The 18,496-nt window shown below is 39.3% G+C and overlaps 1 pseudogene; it reads left to right on the top strand.

The window, feature by feature from the left end:
- Positions 1-3,984: 3,984 nt before the first annotated feature.
- LOC131755691 (phosphatidylinositide phosphatase SAC2 pseudogene) lies at positions 3,985-6,037 on the top strand (annotated as a pseudogene).
- Positions 6,038-18,496: the final 12,459 nt, after the last annotated feature.

Raw genomic sequence — 18,496 nt, 5'->3', positions numbered from 1 at the left:
AAACAAACAAAACCTTGTGTGTTATCCTGATATAGTTGAATAAATGATTATGTGTCGTTGTTCTTATATGGATAGTAATATGAATGTGACATGCACAAATTGTCCTCTTATAATTTTAAGATAACTGTAAGTAAACATTTATGTGATAACTATTAAAGTGGACATTTTATTTCAATCTATAGTTGGTATTTTTTATAATGTTAGCAAATTTCCATTTAATGTCTTGCAAGGTTATTTTCTATATGAAGTGCAGTTTTGAAAAGCGTGTAATAAATAAGATGTAAATCCCTAGGCAAGAATAGAGAACCCAGAAACTGAATAATACCTGTATAAGCCTTAAATAGTTAATAAATATAGCATTTCAAATAAATGGATAAAAGAGGGACTATTTAATATATATTTCAATTGTTGATGTGGGAAAAAAGGCCCCTGCCATCATAAAAATAAATTCCAAATGGATTAAACATCTAAATGTAAAAAGCAGAATCACATGTGTATTGAAAGAAAATTTTAATCATGTTTAAGACATTAGGATAGGGAAGATCTTTTCTATATAGAAACAAAAAGCAAAACTATATCAAAATTTAAAATGTCTTAGAACTCAGATGTCATAATGAAAGTTAAAGAGGGAGAGAAATTTTAAAATATTCCTAACTTGTGTAAAAGAAAAAAATTTTAAAACAAATACAAAGAATGCCTACAAAATCAACAAGAAAAAAGTAAACTAATGTATGGGAGGAAAGACCTTTCCTTTACCCTCTTAGATTCTGAGGCTGGGCCTGAGAATTAAACTTACAAAAGAGATTAACAGGAGCAAAGCATACAAATATTTTTTGACGTTAATATTTTTACATGTACACAGAGGTTAATATATATGAAATATAAACCCAAAGGAATGGATAGGCTTGAGTGCATGTATACCATTTTAGCAAAGAATGACAAACTGGAGAATGATGAGACAGGAAAAAGGGGCTTGAGCTAGGGTTGACAAATTGTGGAAACTAATGAAATACTTTTTTTAAAAATTTTTGGCTGTGTCAGGTCTTTGCTGCTCGTGGGCTTTCTCTAGTTGTGGCGAGCAGGGGCTACTTTTCGTTGCAGTGCTAGGGCTTCTCCTTGCGGTGGCTTCTCATTGCAGAGCACAGGCCCTAGGTATGCGGGCTTCAGTAGTTGTGGCACGTGGGCTCAGTAGTTGTGGCTCGCGGGCTCTAGCGTGCAGTCTCAGTAGTTGTGGCACACGGGCTTAGTTGCTCCACAGCATGTTGGATTTTCCTGGACCAGGGATCAAACCCGTGTCCCCTGCATTGGCAGGCAGATTCTTATCCACTGTGCCACCAGGGAAGTCCCAGGGTTATTTTAATAGACTTTTTTATACAGGTTAATCTTGATGTTGGATCCCCATCTCCAGTGATAAGAATGTTCTCCTCGTTCTGGTACAGGGAGGGCATCTTTCTCAAGGGAAATTTTATGCCCTGCTTTGGGTAGTAAGGGGGAAGTCAGAGAGCCTTTCCTGTATTTGCTTTTTCTCAATTGCCTTCAGCTTAATCAGCATGCCACAGTGATATATTTTGGGGTGGCATGTTCTGATACCCTTCACTACCTATTAGAAAAATGGGTAAATTATATACACAGGTTATTCATAGAAGAGGAAACACAAAAAGCCAGTACACATAAAATTATCCTGAACCTCACTAGTAATCAGGGAAATGCACGTTTAAGCAATGAGATAGTTTAACCAGATTGAGAAATGTGGAGGATATGGAGTGTTGGCAAGGGTAAGATAAGTGGATATTTTCATGCTGTGCTGCTAGGAGTGTAAAGTCCTCCAGCCATTTTGGGGGGCAATTTTGGAGTGTGATATGGCATATTCTGATTTTGTGTTAAGAATGGCAGGTATAGCCAGGAGCCCAGGGCTCCTACACCAGGAAGACAAGCCCTCAGAATGTTCGGCTTTGAAGGCCAGCAGGGTTTACTTTTGGGACACCCTTTTAGGAAATAGAGACTCCACTCTTAAAGGGCACACACAAAAATCTCACATGCTTTGGGACCCAAGGCAAAAGCAGTAATTTGAAAGGAGCCTGGGTCCAGACCTCCTAGCTGATATTGGAGAGCCTCCTGGAGAGAAAGGAGGCAATGGGAGATCACATTGGGACAGACACTAAACTGCAGCCATTTGGGGGAGTCATTCTACCGTGAGGACACATGTGTTGGCAAGATGAACTTAATAGATGTATATAGAACATTCCATCCAAAAGCAGCAGCACCTACTGCTGCTTTTCAAGTGCACATGGAACATGCTCCAGGATAGATCACATGCCAGGCCACAAAACAAATCACAGTAAGTATAAGAAAACGGAAATATCAAGCACCTTTTCCAACCACAATGCTGTGAGACTAGAAATCAACTGTAAGAAAAAAAATGCAAAAAATACAAACATGTGGAGGTTAAATAATCTGCTGCTAAACAACTAATGGATCACTGATGAAATCAAAGAGGAAATCAAATAATATGTGGAGGGACTTCCTTGGTGGTGCCGTGGTTAAGAATCTGCCTGCCATTGCAGGGGACACAGGTTTGAGCCCTGGTCCGGGAGATCCCACATGCTGTAGAGCAACGAAGCCCGTGCACCACAACTGTTGAGCCTGTGCTCTAGAGCCCGCGAGCCACAACTACAGCATCTGTGTGCCACAACTACTGAAGCCCGTGTGCCTAGAGCCTGTGCTCCACAACCAGAGAAGCCACCGCAATGAGAAGCACACACACTGCAACAAAAAGTAGCCCCTGCTCACCTCAACTAGAGAAAGCCTGCGTGCAGCCACGAAGACCCAACGCAGCCAAAATTTTAAAAAATTAAAAAATTTAAAAAATACCTGGAGACAAATGAAAAAGCAGTTCTAAAAGGGAAGTTTATAGACATGCAAACCTACGTTAGGAAACAGGAAAAATCTCAAGTAAACAACCTAACCTTATGTCTAAAGGAACTAAAAGAAGGAGAATAAACAAAACCCAAAGTTATTAATTAGATAGAAAGAAATCATAAAGAACGGAGCAGAAATAAATGAAATAGAGACTAAAAAAACAATAGAAAAGGTCAAAGAAACAAAGATCTAGTTCTTGAAGAGATAAACTAAATTGACAAATCTTTAGCCAGACTCATCCAGAAGAGAGGGCCCAAATCAATAAAATCAGAAATGAAAAAGGAGAAGTTACAACTGACACTATAGAAACATAATGATCATAAAAGATTACTACGAACAACTACACAGCAATAATAAAATGAAAAACCTAGAAGAAATGTACAATCTCCCAATATTGAGCCAGGAAGAAACAGAAAATACGAACAGACCAGTAATGAAATTGAATCAGTAACAACAACAAAAAAAATTCCCAACAAACAAATGCCAAAACCAGATGGCTTCACAGGTGAATTCTACCAAACATTTAGAGAAAAGTTAACACCTATCCTTCACAAACTATTCCTAAAAATTGCAGAAGAAGGTGCCCTTCTGCACTCAATCCACAAGGTCAGCATCACCCTGACACCAAAATCAGATAATGTCAGACAGAGAAAGGCAAATACTGTATAATTTCACTCATATGTGGAATCTTAAAAAACAAAATAGGCAGTCGTTGCAGGTGTTAGCTCTGGTGCAGGCAGCTCTAACTGAGCTTCCACTCGTGGACGGACCGACGGACTGACGAGGTGCCGCGCTCCGCGACGGCTCCGGGCGATGCAGCCGCCAACGCTGCCGAGCCCAAGGCCGAAGGCGGCCGCCTGGCGAAGACTTTTCAAGATTTTTCTCCTTTTTGCAGGACTTCTGGTTAAAGTTCCCGTGGGGTTGTATTTTTCCTGAAAATTACTGCTTTTCCAAAGCCTCCTGTTAATGTCCCCTGATGACAGTGGCTTTTGCGCGACCATTGTCGCGGTGGTGGGCCTGCATGTGGTGCTGGTGGGGTTCGTGTTCATCGTGTGGAAGGAGGGGATGCCTGGCGCGAAGAGAAAAACGAGCAGCGCAGCCCTAGCTTCCAAGCTGCAGGCGTGGGGGGCCGGGAAGCACTGAAAGGGGTTTTCTTGTCCGCGTTTAAAAAGAAAAAGTGTGAGTTTTTTTTTTTTTTTTTTTCTGTTTAAGAGAGGAAATTAAGTATTTGTGTGTGTGTGTGTGTGTGTGTGTGTGTGTGTGTGGTTCGCGGGCCTCTCGCTGCTGTGGCCTCTCCCGTTGCGGAGCACAGGCTCAGCGGCCATGGCTCACGGGCCCAGCCGCTCGGCGACATGTGGGATCTTCCCAAACCGGGGCACGAACCTGCGTCCCCTACATTGGCAGGCAGACTCCCAACCACTGCGCCACCAGGGAAGCCCAGGATATAATCCTTTTGACTGAGATCATGTCTGACAAATGTAAATATTTGTGTCAGAATAGAAGCTAAGATAAAGTAACACTAATTAGTAGGTTTAGAATTTATTTCATATTAAAATACGTGTCATGATGTAATTTTTCTGGCTTGGCTCGAGCGACAGTTTTAAGAGGTGCACCCTCATTGATGCTGCTCACAGAGACGTGGATGTGCTGTTACTGCTTTCCAACTCTGCCTACTACATGGCCTATTATGATGATGAAGTTGACAAAGTAAACCAGTATCAACGACTAAGTCTAGAAGACCTGGAAAAAATTGAAATAGGTCCTGAACGCACTCTTTCTGGTAAGGCAGAGTTCTGCTGCGTGCGACTGCACTACAGATATAAACAAGCAAGTGGCTATTTCCACACCCTGAGAGCTGTAATGCTCAATCCAGAAGAGGATGGAAAAGATACCCTTCAGTGCATTGCAGAGATGCTGCAGATCACCAAGGAAGCCATGGGATTAGATGTACCTATAATAGAGAAAAAGTTTGAGAGGAAGAGCAGTAAACCTCATGAAGACATCATTGGCATCTGATCTCAGAACCACAGCTCTTTGGCCCAGGGGAAAATTTTTTAATGAGCAAATTTTCGTCTCTAAATCAAAAAGTGAAACAGACCAAATCCAATGTAAATATTGGCATTCTACGAAAGCTAGGAAACTTTACAAAACCTGAAATGAAAGTTAACTTTCTAAAACCAAACTCTAGAGATCAGATAATAGTCTTGAAACCATGGAAAACACTAGTGTGATGGATAATGAAGACCAGGCAGAGTTAGATGGGGAAATGTGTTCAGATAATGACTCATACCACTCTGATGAATTCCTTACAAATTCCAAGTCTGATGAAGACAGGCAGCTAGAAACTCTTTAGAGAATGTAGGGCCAGTAGACTATGTGCTTCCTAGTTGTGGTATTATTGCTTCAATACCTCGATTAGGCAGTCCACCCCAGTCTATTAGCAGCACTGATATTAGCATTCATGTTCCTTCAGAGGTTACTCTTGCTCACGAAAGTGGGCTTGGAAAAGGCTATGCGTCTTCTTTGAAGAAAAGTCTTTCTGCTGACAACATACACAACATTGACTGGCTTTGCCTAGCCTGTGGATATTTATTGCCACAGATTTGTTCAAGATGCACAAAACAAAATGACCCAGCTGTCAGAAACCAGGTCTGTTTCTCAGCAGGCTAGTGAGGAAGGAAATCAAATGACCAATCGAGTTTCTAACAAAGAAATTCAATTTGAATCAACGGAACAGATACCTTCTCGACCATCTCAATTAGATGTGTCTCTTTCTGCAGCAAGCCCACATCTTTTGTCAGTTGAACCAGTGCATATTCAGTTGTACCTCAAAAGACCCCTGGCTCCGAATCTGGCACACCTGAACTTGAGAGAAGGCTTCACGTAACTCCTTCTCCTTCAGAGAGCTGTAGCAGCAGAGCAGTCTCTCCCTTTGCAAAGATTCGAAGTTGCATGGTCCAGGTCGCTAACATTACCCAAGATGGATTAACCCAGGGAATAAACTTTGCAGTGGCAAAGGTTCAGAAGAGTCTTGCAGAACCAAGTAGTTAATGAAGTCCAGCAGAATGAACTTAAAAATATGTTTACTCAATGCCAGACACGAATAATTCAGATTTAGTGTTTAGCTACACAGAATCGTATGGCTTTTATTTAATCCAAAAAAAAAGGAGGTGTCATATAACCTGTACTGTCTTTGAATATAGGGATCCCAAATTCTAATTATGTTTATTTGGAATGGTTTTAAAAAGAGACTGAACCTGAGCAGTTTCCAAATTTGAGAGCTAGGACAATGGTAGTGCATCACCCTAGAATGTGTAGACGTAAGTAGTTTATACACTACAGAGCAGTTTGTCTCTCTAAAAGTAATTCAAGAATACATCATTGCTTTGGGGCTTCCCTGGTGGCGCAATGGTTGAGAGTCCACCTGCCAATGTAGGGGACACGGGTTCGTGCCCTGGTCTGGGAGGATCCCACATGCCACGGAGTGGCTGGGCCCGTGAGCCATGGCCGCTGAGCCTGTGCGTCCGGAGCCTGTGCTCTGCAACGGGAGAGGCCACAACAGTGAGAGGCCCGCGTACCGAAAAAAAAAGAAAAAGAAAAAAAAAAAAAGAATACATTGCTTTGGGACGTAATAACCTGAACCTTTTTCGGAGTTGGGTGGGTGGGTAGAACGTATGAAGTAGACACAAAGGGTAGACATGGATCCATTTAGGTGATTAGCATTTTTCATAATTTGTTTTTTTCTGTTTGTCAGTTCATTTCTGTGTGTTTCCTTCTACAAGGTAAATACTTAGTTTTTAGTGACTTCAAAGTGTTACTAGTATGGAGAAGCATTTTAATATAAAAACTATCAGTTTAGTTTTTGATGGCTTAACCATTCCCTATAAAGAGTTAATTGAGGGCTAATGGCGCTACAGTCAAGAAATGAATGTCCATTTGATGCTGATTTTCCATATATTCTACCTAAATGAATTTAAAATACTGCTACCTTGTACACCCCAAAGTCTAGGAGCATTAAGACTTGCCAGTCATAAAACCTGAGATGTGAAATGTGAATCCCAGCACCTATTAATTTTGCTCTATTTTCAGAAATGTTAAGAATGTATACATATTGGATACTGGTAATGCTTGAAAGAAGTCTTTCAAGTTGTAATTTTTTGCAGGGGGCAGTCCATAACATCCTGTGTAGATGAGCACAACTATTGAAAATTTAGTCTGAAGCACAATTGTGCTAAAATTGTAGGTTTTATGACTGTAACCTTGACCACATGGAACCAGGGCCTTGTCTGTAAGCCTATTCAGTAAGAAAGTTGCACACCTTCTTCCAAATAAGTATTGGTTTGTCTGATATCTTAAGAGCCTTACTCTGTTAAAGTGATTCTCAGCTAAACATTATGTCTGTTGTAACTTTGATATTTCTACTTTTGTTATTTATTAGTGGTATTTTTTATTGAAGTGTGAGATGTTGTGACTATTTAAAATAAAATATCATTATAATTTAAGTGAAAAAAAAAAGAAAAAGGAAAACAGAAACTGTGTTATAGTTACAGAGAAAAAAATAGGAGGTTCGGGGTGGGGGGAGGAAAGGGAGGAAAGAAATAGGTGAGGAAGATTAATAGGTATAAACTTCCAGTTGCAAAACAAATGAGTCACGGGTATGAAATGTACACTGTGGGGAATATAGTCTGCAACTTTGTAATATCTTTGTGGTGACATATCCTAACTATACTTATCATGGTAATCATTTTGAAATGTATAGAAATATCGAATTACTCTGTGTGTAACAGGAACTAACATAGTGTTGTTGGTCAATTATACATCAAAAACAAGCAAACTAACTAACTCATAGAAAAAGAGATCAGATTTGTGGTTACCAGAGGCAGGGAATTGGAGAGGGGGAATTAGATGAACACAGTCAGAAGTTACAAACTCCCAGTTATAAGATAAATTATTACTAGGGATATAATGTACAACGTGATAAATATAATTAACACTGCTGTATGTCATATATCAAAGTTGTTAAGAAAGTAAGTCCTAAGGATTCTCACCACAAGAAAATTTTTTTTATATTTCTTTAATTCTGTAGCTATATGATATGATGGATTTCACTAAACTTATTGTGATAATCATTTCATGATGTATGTAAGTCAAATCATTATGCTGTATACCTTATACAGTGCTGCATATCAATGATATCTCAAGAAAACTGGAAGAAAAAAAGAAATGAGCTATCAAGCCATGAAAAGATATGGAGAAAACTCAAATGGATATTACTTAGTGAAAGAAGCCATTCTGAAAAGGCTACATACTATATGGTTCTAGTTGTATGACATTCTGGAAAAGGCAAAACTATGGATAAAGTAAAAAGATCAGTGGTTGCCAGGGGCTGGTGTCCGGGGCAGGTATGGATAGGTGGAGCGGAAAGGATTTTTAGGGTTGTAAAAATACTCTCTGTAATACTATCATGATGGATACAAGTCATTGTACCTCTGTTCAAACCCATAGAATGTACAACACCAAGAGGGAACCCTAAGGCAAACTATGAACTTTGCATGATTATGATGTGTCATTGTAGATTTATCAACTGTAACACCACCACTCTGATGGGGAATGTTGATAACGGGGGAGGCTATGCACGTGTTTTTCTACAATAACTTTTTTTTTTTGTGGTACGTGGGCCTCTCCCGTTGCACAGGCTCCGGACGCGCAGGCTCAGTGGCCATGGCTCACGGGCCCAGCCGCTCCGCGGCATGTGGGATCTTCCCGAACCAGGGCACGAATCCGTGTCCCCTGCATCGGCAGGCGGATTCTCAACCACTGCGCCACCAGGGAAGCCCTACACTAACTTTTAAAAAAATGTTTATTATTGAGGTATAATTTACATACCATAACAATCACCATGTTAAAGTGTACAATTCAGTACTTTAAAGTATATTCTCTTAAGTGTGCAACCAACACCACTATCTAATTCCAGAACATTTGTATCACCTTAAAAAGAAACTTTGTACCTATTAGCAATCACTCTGCATTTTCTCCCTCAGAACCTGGTAACCACTATTCTACCTTCTGCCTCCAGGGATTTGCCTATTCTGGAAATTTCAGATAAGTGGAATCATATAATAAGTGTCTTTTTAGTCTGGCTTCTTTAATTTAGCATAATGTTTTCAAGGTTTATTCATGTTGTAGCATGTATCAATATTTCGTTTCTTTTTAATGTCAAATAATATTTCATTGTATAATATACTACATTCTGATTATCCATTCATCAGTTGATGGACTTTGGGGTTGTTTCTAATTTTAGACTACTATGAATAATGCTTCTCTGACATTCATGTACAAGTTTTTTGTGTATATGTTTTTAATTCTCTTCAACTTATTCCTGGCAATGGAATTGCTGGATCATATGGCAACTCTACTTTTCACTTTTTGAGGATTTGCCAAACTGTTTTGCAAAGTGGCTGCCCCATTTCATATGGCCCACCAGCAATGCATAAGTGTTCCAATTTCTCTCCATCCTCCCCAAAACTCATTGTTCGTCTTTTTTTAGAATACCATCTTAGTGTGTATGAAGTTTTAGTTGTGGTTTTGATTTGTATTTTCCTAATGACATGATATTGAGTATCTTTTCATGTGCACATTGGCCATTTGTATATTTTCTTTAGATAAATGACTATTCATATCCTTTGTCCATTTTTATAGGATTTTTTAAAGTTTAGTTTTAAGAGATTTTTAGATATTCTGCATGATAATAACTTTCCAGATATATGATTGCAATTTTTTCTCCCATTGTGTGAAAGTTTTTCACTTTCTTTATAGTGTCCTTTGAAGCACAAAAGTTTAAAAAATTTTTTAAATTAATTAATAAATTTTTGGCTGTGTTGGGTCTTTGTTGCTGTGCATGGGCTTTCTTTAGTTGTGGTGAGCAGGGGCTACTCTTTGTTGCAGTGCGCAGGCTTCTCATTGCGGTGTCTTCTCTTGTTGCGGAGCATGGGCTCTAGGCGCGTGGGTAGTTGTGGTGCGCCTAGGCTCAGTAGTTGTGGCTTGCGGGCTCTAGAGCGCAGGCTCAGTAGTTGTGGTGCACGGGCTTGGTTGCTCCACGGCATGTGGGATCTTCCCATACCAGGGCTTGGACCCATGTCCCTGGCATTGGCAGGTGGATTCTTAACCACTGTACCTCCAGGTAAGCCCAAAAGTTTTACATTTTGATGAAGATAATTTTATCTAATTTTTCTTTAGCTGCTTGGACTTTCATATCTAAGGTCATGAAGATTTATGCCTATGTGTTCTTCTATAAGTTTAATAGTGTTAGCTGTTACATTTAGGGCACTGATCCATTTCGAGTTAATTTTGGTTACAGTGTGAGGTAGAGGGTCCAACTTCTTTTTTTTTGTCAAATGATAGCCAGTTGTCTTAGCACATTTGTCTGAAGAGACTATTCTTTCCGGGTTAAATTGTCTTGGCACCCTTTTTGAAATAAATTTTTCAAGGGTGTTTATATAGTGAACAGCTTTGAAAAATAGAGATGGTATCTCCTCTACAGCAAAGGGCAGGTTTTCTTACCGTCCAATAGAAAAACTTTGGGTCCCTAAGCTAAGAGTTTCTTTCCCGTGAAGTAATTCACTGCAAGTACAGATGTCACCTGACTCTCATCACATCACCTTGTGGAATTGGTGCTTGGGGAACCAGTGCAAGAAAATTCTAATATTCTAGCTACTGCCATTGCTGTGAGTGATGAAATCTTTTGTCTCTTATTCAGAAGTCTCATGTCTTCTGCCAGCATACATAAAATTGTAACAGGTTAACTTGTTAGCTTGCAAATGGGGTAAAATTTCATACCCTTCATAGTTTTTGACAAGGAGACTCCATATCATAAAGATATCTATACTTCTTAAGCTATTTATAAATTTAGTGTCATCCAGATAGGCATAAATACCAAAAGAATTCAGAGTTAAAGAAATTGTAAGTTGGTGTCTACAGAGTCCTTTCAGGAAAGTTGGCATATTCCTGCCTTACGGGGTCTCTGATATACACTGAATGTTTTTGCACCCCAACACATTCAGTTTAATTTTTGTTTTCTTTTTTTTTTTTTTGGCGGTACGCCGGCCTCTCACTGCTCCAGTTGCGGAGCACAGGCTCGGGACGCGCAGGCTCAGCGGCCATGGCTCACGGGCCCAGCCGCTCTGCGGCATGTGGGATCTTCCCGGACCGGGGCACGAACCTGTGTCCCCTGCATCGGTAGGCGGACTCTCAACCACTGCGTTGCCAGGGAAGCCCTCAGTTTAAATTTTGATGAAGATAATTTTATCTAATTTTTCTTTAGCTGCTTGTGAATGTGCTGGTATTTGGACATGAGCCTTTGGGAGATGATTAGGTCATGAGAGCAGAGCCTGCATGAATGGAATTTGTGCCCATATAAAAGAGTATCCAGAGAGTTCCCTTGCCCCTCTGCCATGTAAGGACACAATGAAAAAACGACTATCTGTGAATGAGGAAGCAGGCCTTCACCAGACATGGAATCTGCCTTGATCTTGGACTTCCCAGCCTCCAGAACTGTAAGCAATAAATTTCTGTTGTCTATAAACCACCTAGTCTATGGTATTTTTGGTATAGAAGGCTGAAGGGACCACGACAGCTCCAGATTGACAAATGGTAAGGAATTTTCCTTCCTGGCAGTCCAGGTATACTCTAATATTTTGGAGACCTCAAGAATGAGGCATTGGGCATCCCTGGTGGCACAGTGGTTGAGAGTCCACCTGCCGATGCAGGGGACACGGGTTCATGCCCCGGTCCGGGAAGATCCCACATGCCGCGGAGCGGCTGGGCCGGTGAGCCATGGCCGTGGAGCCTGTGCTCCGCAACGGGAGAGGCCACAACAGTGAGAGCCCCGCGTACCGAAAAAAAAAAAAAAAAAGAATGAGGCATTTCCCCAAATTTATAGGTACTGTCTATGAAACCTGGTCAGAGAGTTGCTTGGGTTTGTTTTCCTAGCCTTGGAAGAGTAAATAGCAATGTATAAAATTCTTGTCCATAGAAGTGCAAATATATATTTTTCTGGTGGAAGGATAATAGGGACCCTCTCACCCCAAAAAGCAAGTTTTAAGTCCCTCTGAAAATTCATTTCAGTATTTCTGACTTAAAATATCTCCATTCCAGCTTGCTGCAACAAGAGAAAGCCCACGTGCAGCAACGAAGACTCAACACAGCCAAAAATAAATAAAATTAAAAACTAAACAAGGGCTTCCCTGGTGGCACAGTGGTTAAGAATCCACCTGCCAATTCAGGGGGCACAGGTTCAAGCCCTGGTCTGGGAAGATCCCACATCCTGTGTGCCACAGCTACTGAGACTGCACTCTACAGCCCGCGAGCCACAACTACTGAAGCCGATGTGCCTAGAGCCTAAGCTCTACAACAAGAGAAGCCACCGCAATGAGAAGTCTGTGCACCACAAAGAAGAGTAGCCCCTACTTGCCGCAACTAGAAAAAGCCTGCGTGCAGCAATGAAGAGCCAACACAGCCAAAATAAACAAAATAAAATAAATTAATTTCTTAAAAAGCTTGTAAAAACAAAACAAACACCTGATTTTTCACCACAGATGGTTTAATAAGCACTGCTTTAAATAACATGCTTTCTTCCATTGGGAAAGGAGGGGCCGAGCTGCAATGAGTTTCTGTTCCTTAGAAAAAAATAAACTCTGACTAACATGTTAAAAAAAAAAATCTCCATTCTTTAACTTTGCCTTTGAATCAGTTATGACATTTTCCTGGTTCTCTCATTAGGAATAAGTTAAGTAGAATCTTTGATACATGTATATTTTATAGGTATATCAGAGCTTGATTTTAATTTTTTTTTGTATTTTTTTAAAGTATTTATTATTTGGCTGCACCGGTGGCTTGCAGGCTCTTAATTCCCCGACCAGGGATTGAACCCGTGCCGCCTGCAATGGAAACGTGAAGTCCTAACCACTGGACCGCTAGGGAATTCCCGTTTTTAACTGTTTTTGAAAATTATCTTTTAATATGACTTACTCCCATATTTGCCTGCTTATACAGAATTTTATTTTTTACAGAATTTATCATGTGCCCAACTCTGTTTTGTTTTGCTTACATTATTTGTTCCTCACAACAAAGTACCTAAAGTAAGTACTGTTAATAGCTTCCCATCCTCCACTCTTTTGTGGCAGATGCGGAACCTGAGACCAAAAGTTCACAGATGAATGAAATAGGATTAAACTTCAGGCAGCTTGATTCCAGAGTCCACAGTCTTCACCACTACATTATACTCCCTATACATAGAGAAAACTGTCTCGAGCCTCTAAGATTTCTCAAGATGAATTTATAAATTAGTTTCTAATTTTGATTTGGCTTCCCTTAGAGCTTGAAGATTAGCAAAAGCGTGCTAGGTTAACATCAGTATTTCCAGTGTGAGAGAGTTAGAGTTACAAACTTGGCATTCTTGTACTATCTCTCCCCCCAGTGAGTATGAGTTTAATCTTATATGATCATGGCTCTAGGCTCTAGACAACGGGCCCAAAATGGAGTTGCTTATTCTAAGCCCCATGTCACCAAACCAAGACAATTTAATTACAGTTTCAGCACTACCAGAAATGGAATCGTAAATCAGTTAATCAGGAATTGTCTGATCACCACTAGTTAGGTAATCTGCCTGATAGATCCCTGTAATCCCCTAAAAAAAAGTAACCTTGCAATAACCACCTGCTTTTTTGCCTAGTATAACTTCCTTGTTCCTGCTCCCTTAAGGCTATAAAAGTCTTTCATTTTGTATAGCTCCCTGGAGCTCCTTTCTATCTGCTAGATTGGATGTGGCCTAATTCAAATTGATTTTTGCTCAAATAAACTTTACACAAACACAAACTTTTATATAAAAATTAGATTTTTAAGGAAAAATCTCAAATATATATGCTTTTATATATACATATATGTGTGTGTATATACACACACTCATAACTATTTCTCTTCCTTAAAAATTTCATCTCCTCTTAAAACTTGAGCTGTTACTTCTGGGAAGATGACTATAATATTTGTGTCTCTATTGTATTCATTCAACAAATATTTACCTTTTTGCCAGAATTCTGTTCTAGGCATTTAGAATGGATATAATGATTCAGGTCCAAAACCCATCTTGGACCATAGAGGAAACTTAGGAATGAAAACACATGTTGAAGCAACAAGATGAAAGGATCCTGGGTTACTGACATAGTGGGGCCATCATGCCAACTCTGGACTGCCTATCTCAGACCTTTACGTGTTAATGTTATGTAAGCCACTGATAGTTTGAATTTTTCTGTTATTTTAACTGAACCTAACTAGTAAAATAGACATCTCAAATTTAATATGTCCAAAAATGGACTTTGGATTTTTTTCTCTCAAACCTCAGTAATGGCATCTTATATCTTTCCAGTTGCACAGGCTAAAATCCTGTTGGAAAGGGGTCCTTAACTTTGGGTTCATGAAGGCTCAAGGAGTGATGGAGTCTATAAACTTGGAAAAATTTACACCTATAATACCAGGAACCTATAACTAAAATTTAATATTTCCTTCGTTTATGATCACAGGCAATAAACCACAGTAGTGTTAGTAGTATCTGTGACATTGTCACCAATAAAAATCACAGATATTTTTATATCATATACAGTTGTTGCAGAAATTTCAAAATATCTTTTTTTTTTTTTTTTTGGTGGTACGCGGGCCTCTCACTGTTGTGGCCTCTCCCGTTGCGGAGCACAGGCTCCAGACGCGCAGGCTCAGCTGCCGTGGCTCACGGGCCCAGCCGCTCTGCGGCATGTGGGATCTTCCCGGACCGGGGCACGAACCCGTGTCCCCTGCATCGGCAGGCGGATTCTCAACCACTGTGCCACCAGGGAAGCCCTCAAAATATCTTTAATACTTATCATTGCTTTGAATTATAGGAGCAATTATGAAGAAGCATATATATCACATATTTTCTAAGATTTTGATAACAATATTTCAATATAATTGGCTTCCTTTGTAATCTTATGCATTTCATTTCATACACTTAAAACATTGTTCTAAGAGGGTGGTTCATAAGCTTCACCAAGGGCTAAAAGCGTCCATGCCATAAGAGGGGTAAAAGCCCTTTTCTTCTGGTCATCCTTGACCTCTCAATTTATCTCATACCCATGTAGCAGAAGCTGCTAGTTACCACCAACATCTATTCTTCCTATTTCCTTAGTATCAGAACCTCAGGGTTTTTTGGCAGGGAGCAATAATATTCTCACTTGAGAGACTTCATTTCCCAGACACTCCTTGTAGTTAGGCATAGCCTTGTGACTAAGCTCTAGCTAAGGAGTTACAAGTCAAAATGTTAATATTTTGTAGGACTTCTAAAAGGTCCACTTAGCTGGATAGAAGACACAGAGAGCCACCACACCTTTTTGGATGGCCTACTTCTGGGATTATTTTACATTAAAAAAAAAACAACCCAAAAAACAGTCTAGGTAGAGTTCTGTTCTTAACTGCTGAATACAGTTTCTAAATTCCTAACTGATACACTCCACTTATAACAAATCCTATGATTCTGCCTTCAAAATCTAATTCAAATTCAGAGTTTGAGTACTTCTCACTATCTCCACCACTGTTACTCTTGTCCCGTCAAATCTCACCTGAGTTATTGCAACAACAAATTCTAACTGGTCTCCCTTCTCCTGCCTGGCTCCCCACGGTGTTTTCTCAACAAGTGTCCAGAGTGACATTTGAAAATTTATAAGTGGATCACATCACTCCTCTGCCCCAAACCTTTAACAGTTTTTTTTTTCTCATTTCAAATGAAAGTTAAGTCCTAATGATGGCTTATGTAGTTTTATAATTTGCTACCAATCTACCCCCTTACTTCTCTGATCTCTTCCCATTCTACCCCAGCTCACATAATTCCTGTGCCATCTGCCCCCTTGTTGTTCTTTGAATATGTCCAACATGTTCAAGGTAGGTGCTCAGTAATATATTTATCTAATGAATAACTGAGGGGGGGGGAAGAAGGCTATTTCAGACCAATTTTTGCTCTAGGCTAGAATTATTCAATGTGGGTAGACCTGATTATTCCAAATGATTGGATTCTTATGTGTAATATTGATAAAATAACTATTTATGGTGCCAATAGTGTAGAATATAACAATAAAAGTTGTCACCGATCATGAAAGGAATAGTTGTATCATCACTCTGACTTAGACAGTCTTGCCACAAAACCATCTCTCTTGATTTTTCCCATTTCTCTCACAGGTACTCAGATTCAAACACTCAGTTATCCTGATTCTTCCCTATCAAAAATGCCATCATCTTCATGATGTCTCTCAAGCTGACCTTTTACTTTTCATCCCTTCTGCTTCCCTCTATTTCAAGGTTCTATTGTCTAACACATGGATTACTGCAGGAACCTCCTACTGTGCTTCCCATCATTTCTCTCTGTCTTATCCTGAGTACTACCATTAGAATAATTTCCCTAAAAGGCTGGTTTTAATAGATCCTCTCCAGCTCAGTATCATTTAATATTTATATATTTATTTACTAATGGTAAAAACTAATGTACAATGAAGCTTGTTACTAGAGGTAAAGAAGCTGAGGAGTCTACTGGTTCTTATTGCTATACTGTAAGTTCATAGCAAAATAATAATAATGAAATTTAATTATCCATAACATAACTGTCCACATAGTTGGTATAAGTAGATATAATTACAAAGCTACTTGCCAGTAAAAGACTTGAAAAAAGATGTTTTAAAAAACTATGCTTTAAACAACAACAACAAAAAAAAAAAACTATGCTTTATGCATCTTCTATAATTCAATTCTTGCTTATTTAACATTTACAAGGTACATAGTGCTGAACTATATGTTGTACTATGGGAATAGACAAATGAATACACAAATAGAGAATATTGGGAGTGTGTTCTATATTATCAAGCTATGTAGAAATTCTGGTAAGGTATTGGGGAAAAATCAGACAATGGGAAAGGGGAAAAAAAGTAATTGAACCATTGATCAATGAATCAAGGAAAAATACATTTGTTTTTAGGTGATTTGTTTCCATTTAACTATTTAGGTTATTTCAACCTTTTAGAAATATCTGGCCATTAAATAGACAATAAGATGAACTAAATTTTAAATATTTAAATGATATTTCTTATGGCAAAAACTACAAAAATTACAACCTTTAAATGTAAACCTAGCAGTCATCATGATCTTTTTAATAGAAATGTATTGTGTTGAGAGAATTACAGAGGAAATGCCAAAGAAGACTCAATTTGACCCTGAGGTTCTATTTCATGTCTCTTCAGCAACACTTTAATTTAACCTCAGAATCAAAACGATAAAAAGTACTTGAGAATCAACTGTAAGAATCACCATGGAGACCACACCGTGTTCTCAGGTCACATTAATGAGGTCTCTCCATTCTAACAAAGACGAGTTCCCTGCATCTGGCAGTGCTGCATCTAGTAGACAGAAAATTGTGTGGTTGAAAGTATAACAAATACACACTCAAATCAGCATCAGTAAAGAGGGGATTTATCAAAGGGATAAAACTGGCCATTTGAAAAACATTTGAAGAATAAAATACAGTTGGGTCACCTGGAAAATGGGAAAAAACTGTTATAAACCCAACAACTTCCTTTCACCTCCCTCAGAGTGTTATGGACTCTGTTTGTCTCTGTTTACTTGTGGCATCTCTGCTCCCCCATAAATTATCTTGTTCTTAGCTTTGATTTGTTGTCCTTTCTCATGTTTTGCCCTGACCTTTCAGTTCAAGTATTTAGCATCTTCTGACTCATTGGCTCAGTATCTGTATTCAAAAGTCCGAGAAAAAGAATCCAATTTGTTCAGTTTAGGTCAGGTGTCTCCAGGTGGAGCAATAGGGTGTGGAGGCCTTAGTATATGGCCTTACAGGGGCTGTGACCAGTTAAAATACACATCATCTACAGTTTTGTGAAACCCTTAAGGGGTAAAGAGGCCGAAAGCGATAGTATATTTCCAGCTCCATTTTGGAATCTTACCATTAATTCATTCATGCTTTTCTTCCCCACTGAGTTTAAGAAATTAAGACAATACACACACACACACACACACACACACACACACACACACACACACACACACAGAGTCTAAATTATCAAACAGCTGACAAAAAATTAAGGTTGTTATTTTGATCCCTCTGTTTGACTTGTTATTTGAATGAAAACTCAATGAGGAAATATTTATTGATTCCCTTCAGTGAGCTCAGCACTGGACAACTTGGGGTGGGAGAGGTGAGGAGGACAATAAAAGTGATAAAAGTGGTCTTTGACGTCCTAGGTTTTTCTAAGTTATGAAAAGTCTAAACCCTTAAAGGACCCTCCATTTCTGGTAATTACCAATGGGCTCATAGGTGTGTAGTCTACACAGACTTATTGTTGACCTGCTTATCCGTGACGCTCAATTCTTGCCACTACTTCAGCAGTCATACTCTCACTTCTCAGAACTTGCCCCTTCAACAGCCTTCACATGAGAGAAGGATTCTAGAAAATTCTCTTAGGCAAATTATGGGGGAGGAAGGGAAGACACATGATGTTTA

The sequence above is a fragment of the Kogia breviceps genome, chromosome 4 (assembly GCF_026419965.1).
Source record: "Kogia breviceps isolate mKogBre1 chromosome 4, mKogBre1 haplotype 1, whole genome shotgun sequence".
Lineage (NCBI taxonomy): Eukaryota > Metazoa > Chordata > Mammalia > Artiodactyla > Physeteridae > Kogia > Kogia breviceps.
Note: the sequence above shows the minus strand (reverse complement) of the source record. Positions and strands in the feature narration are given on the sequence as shown.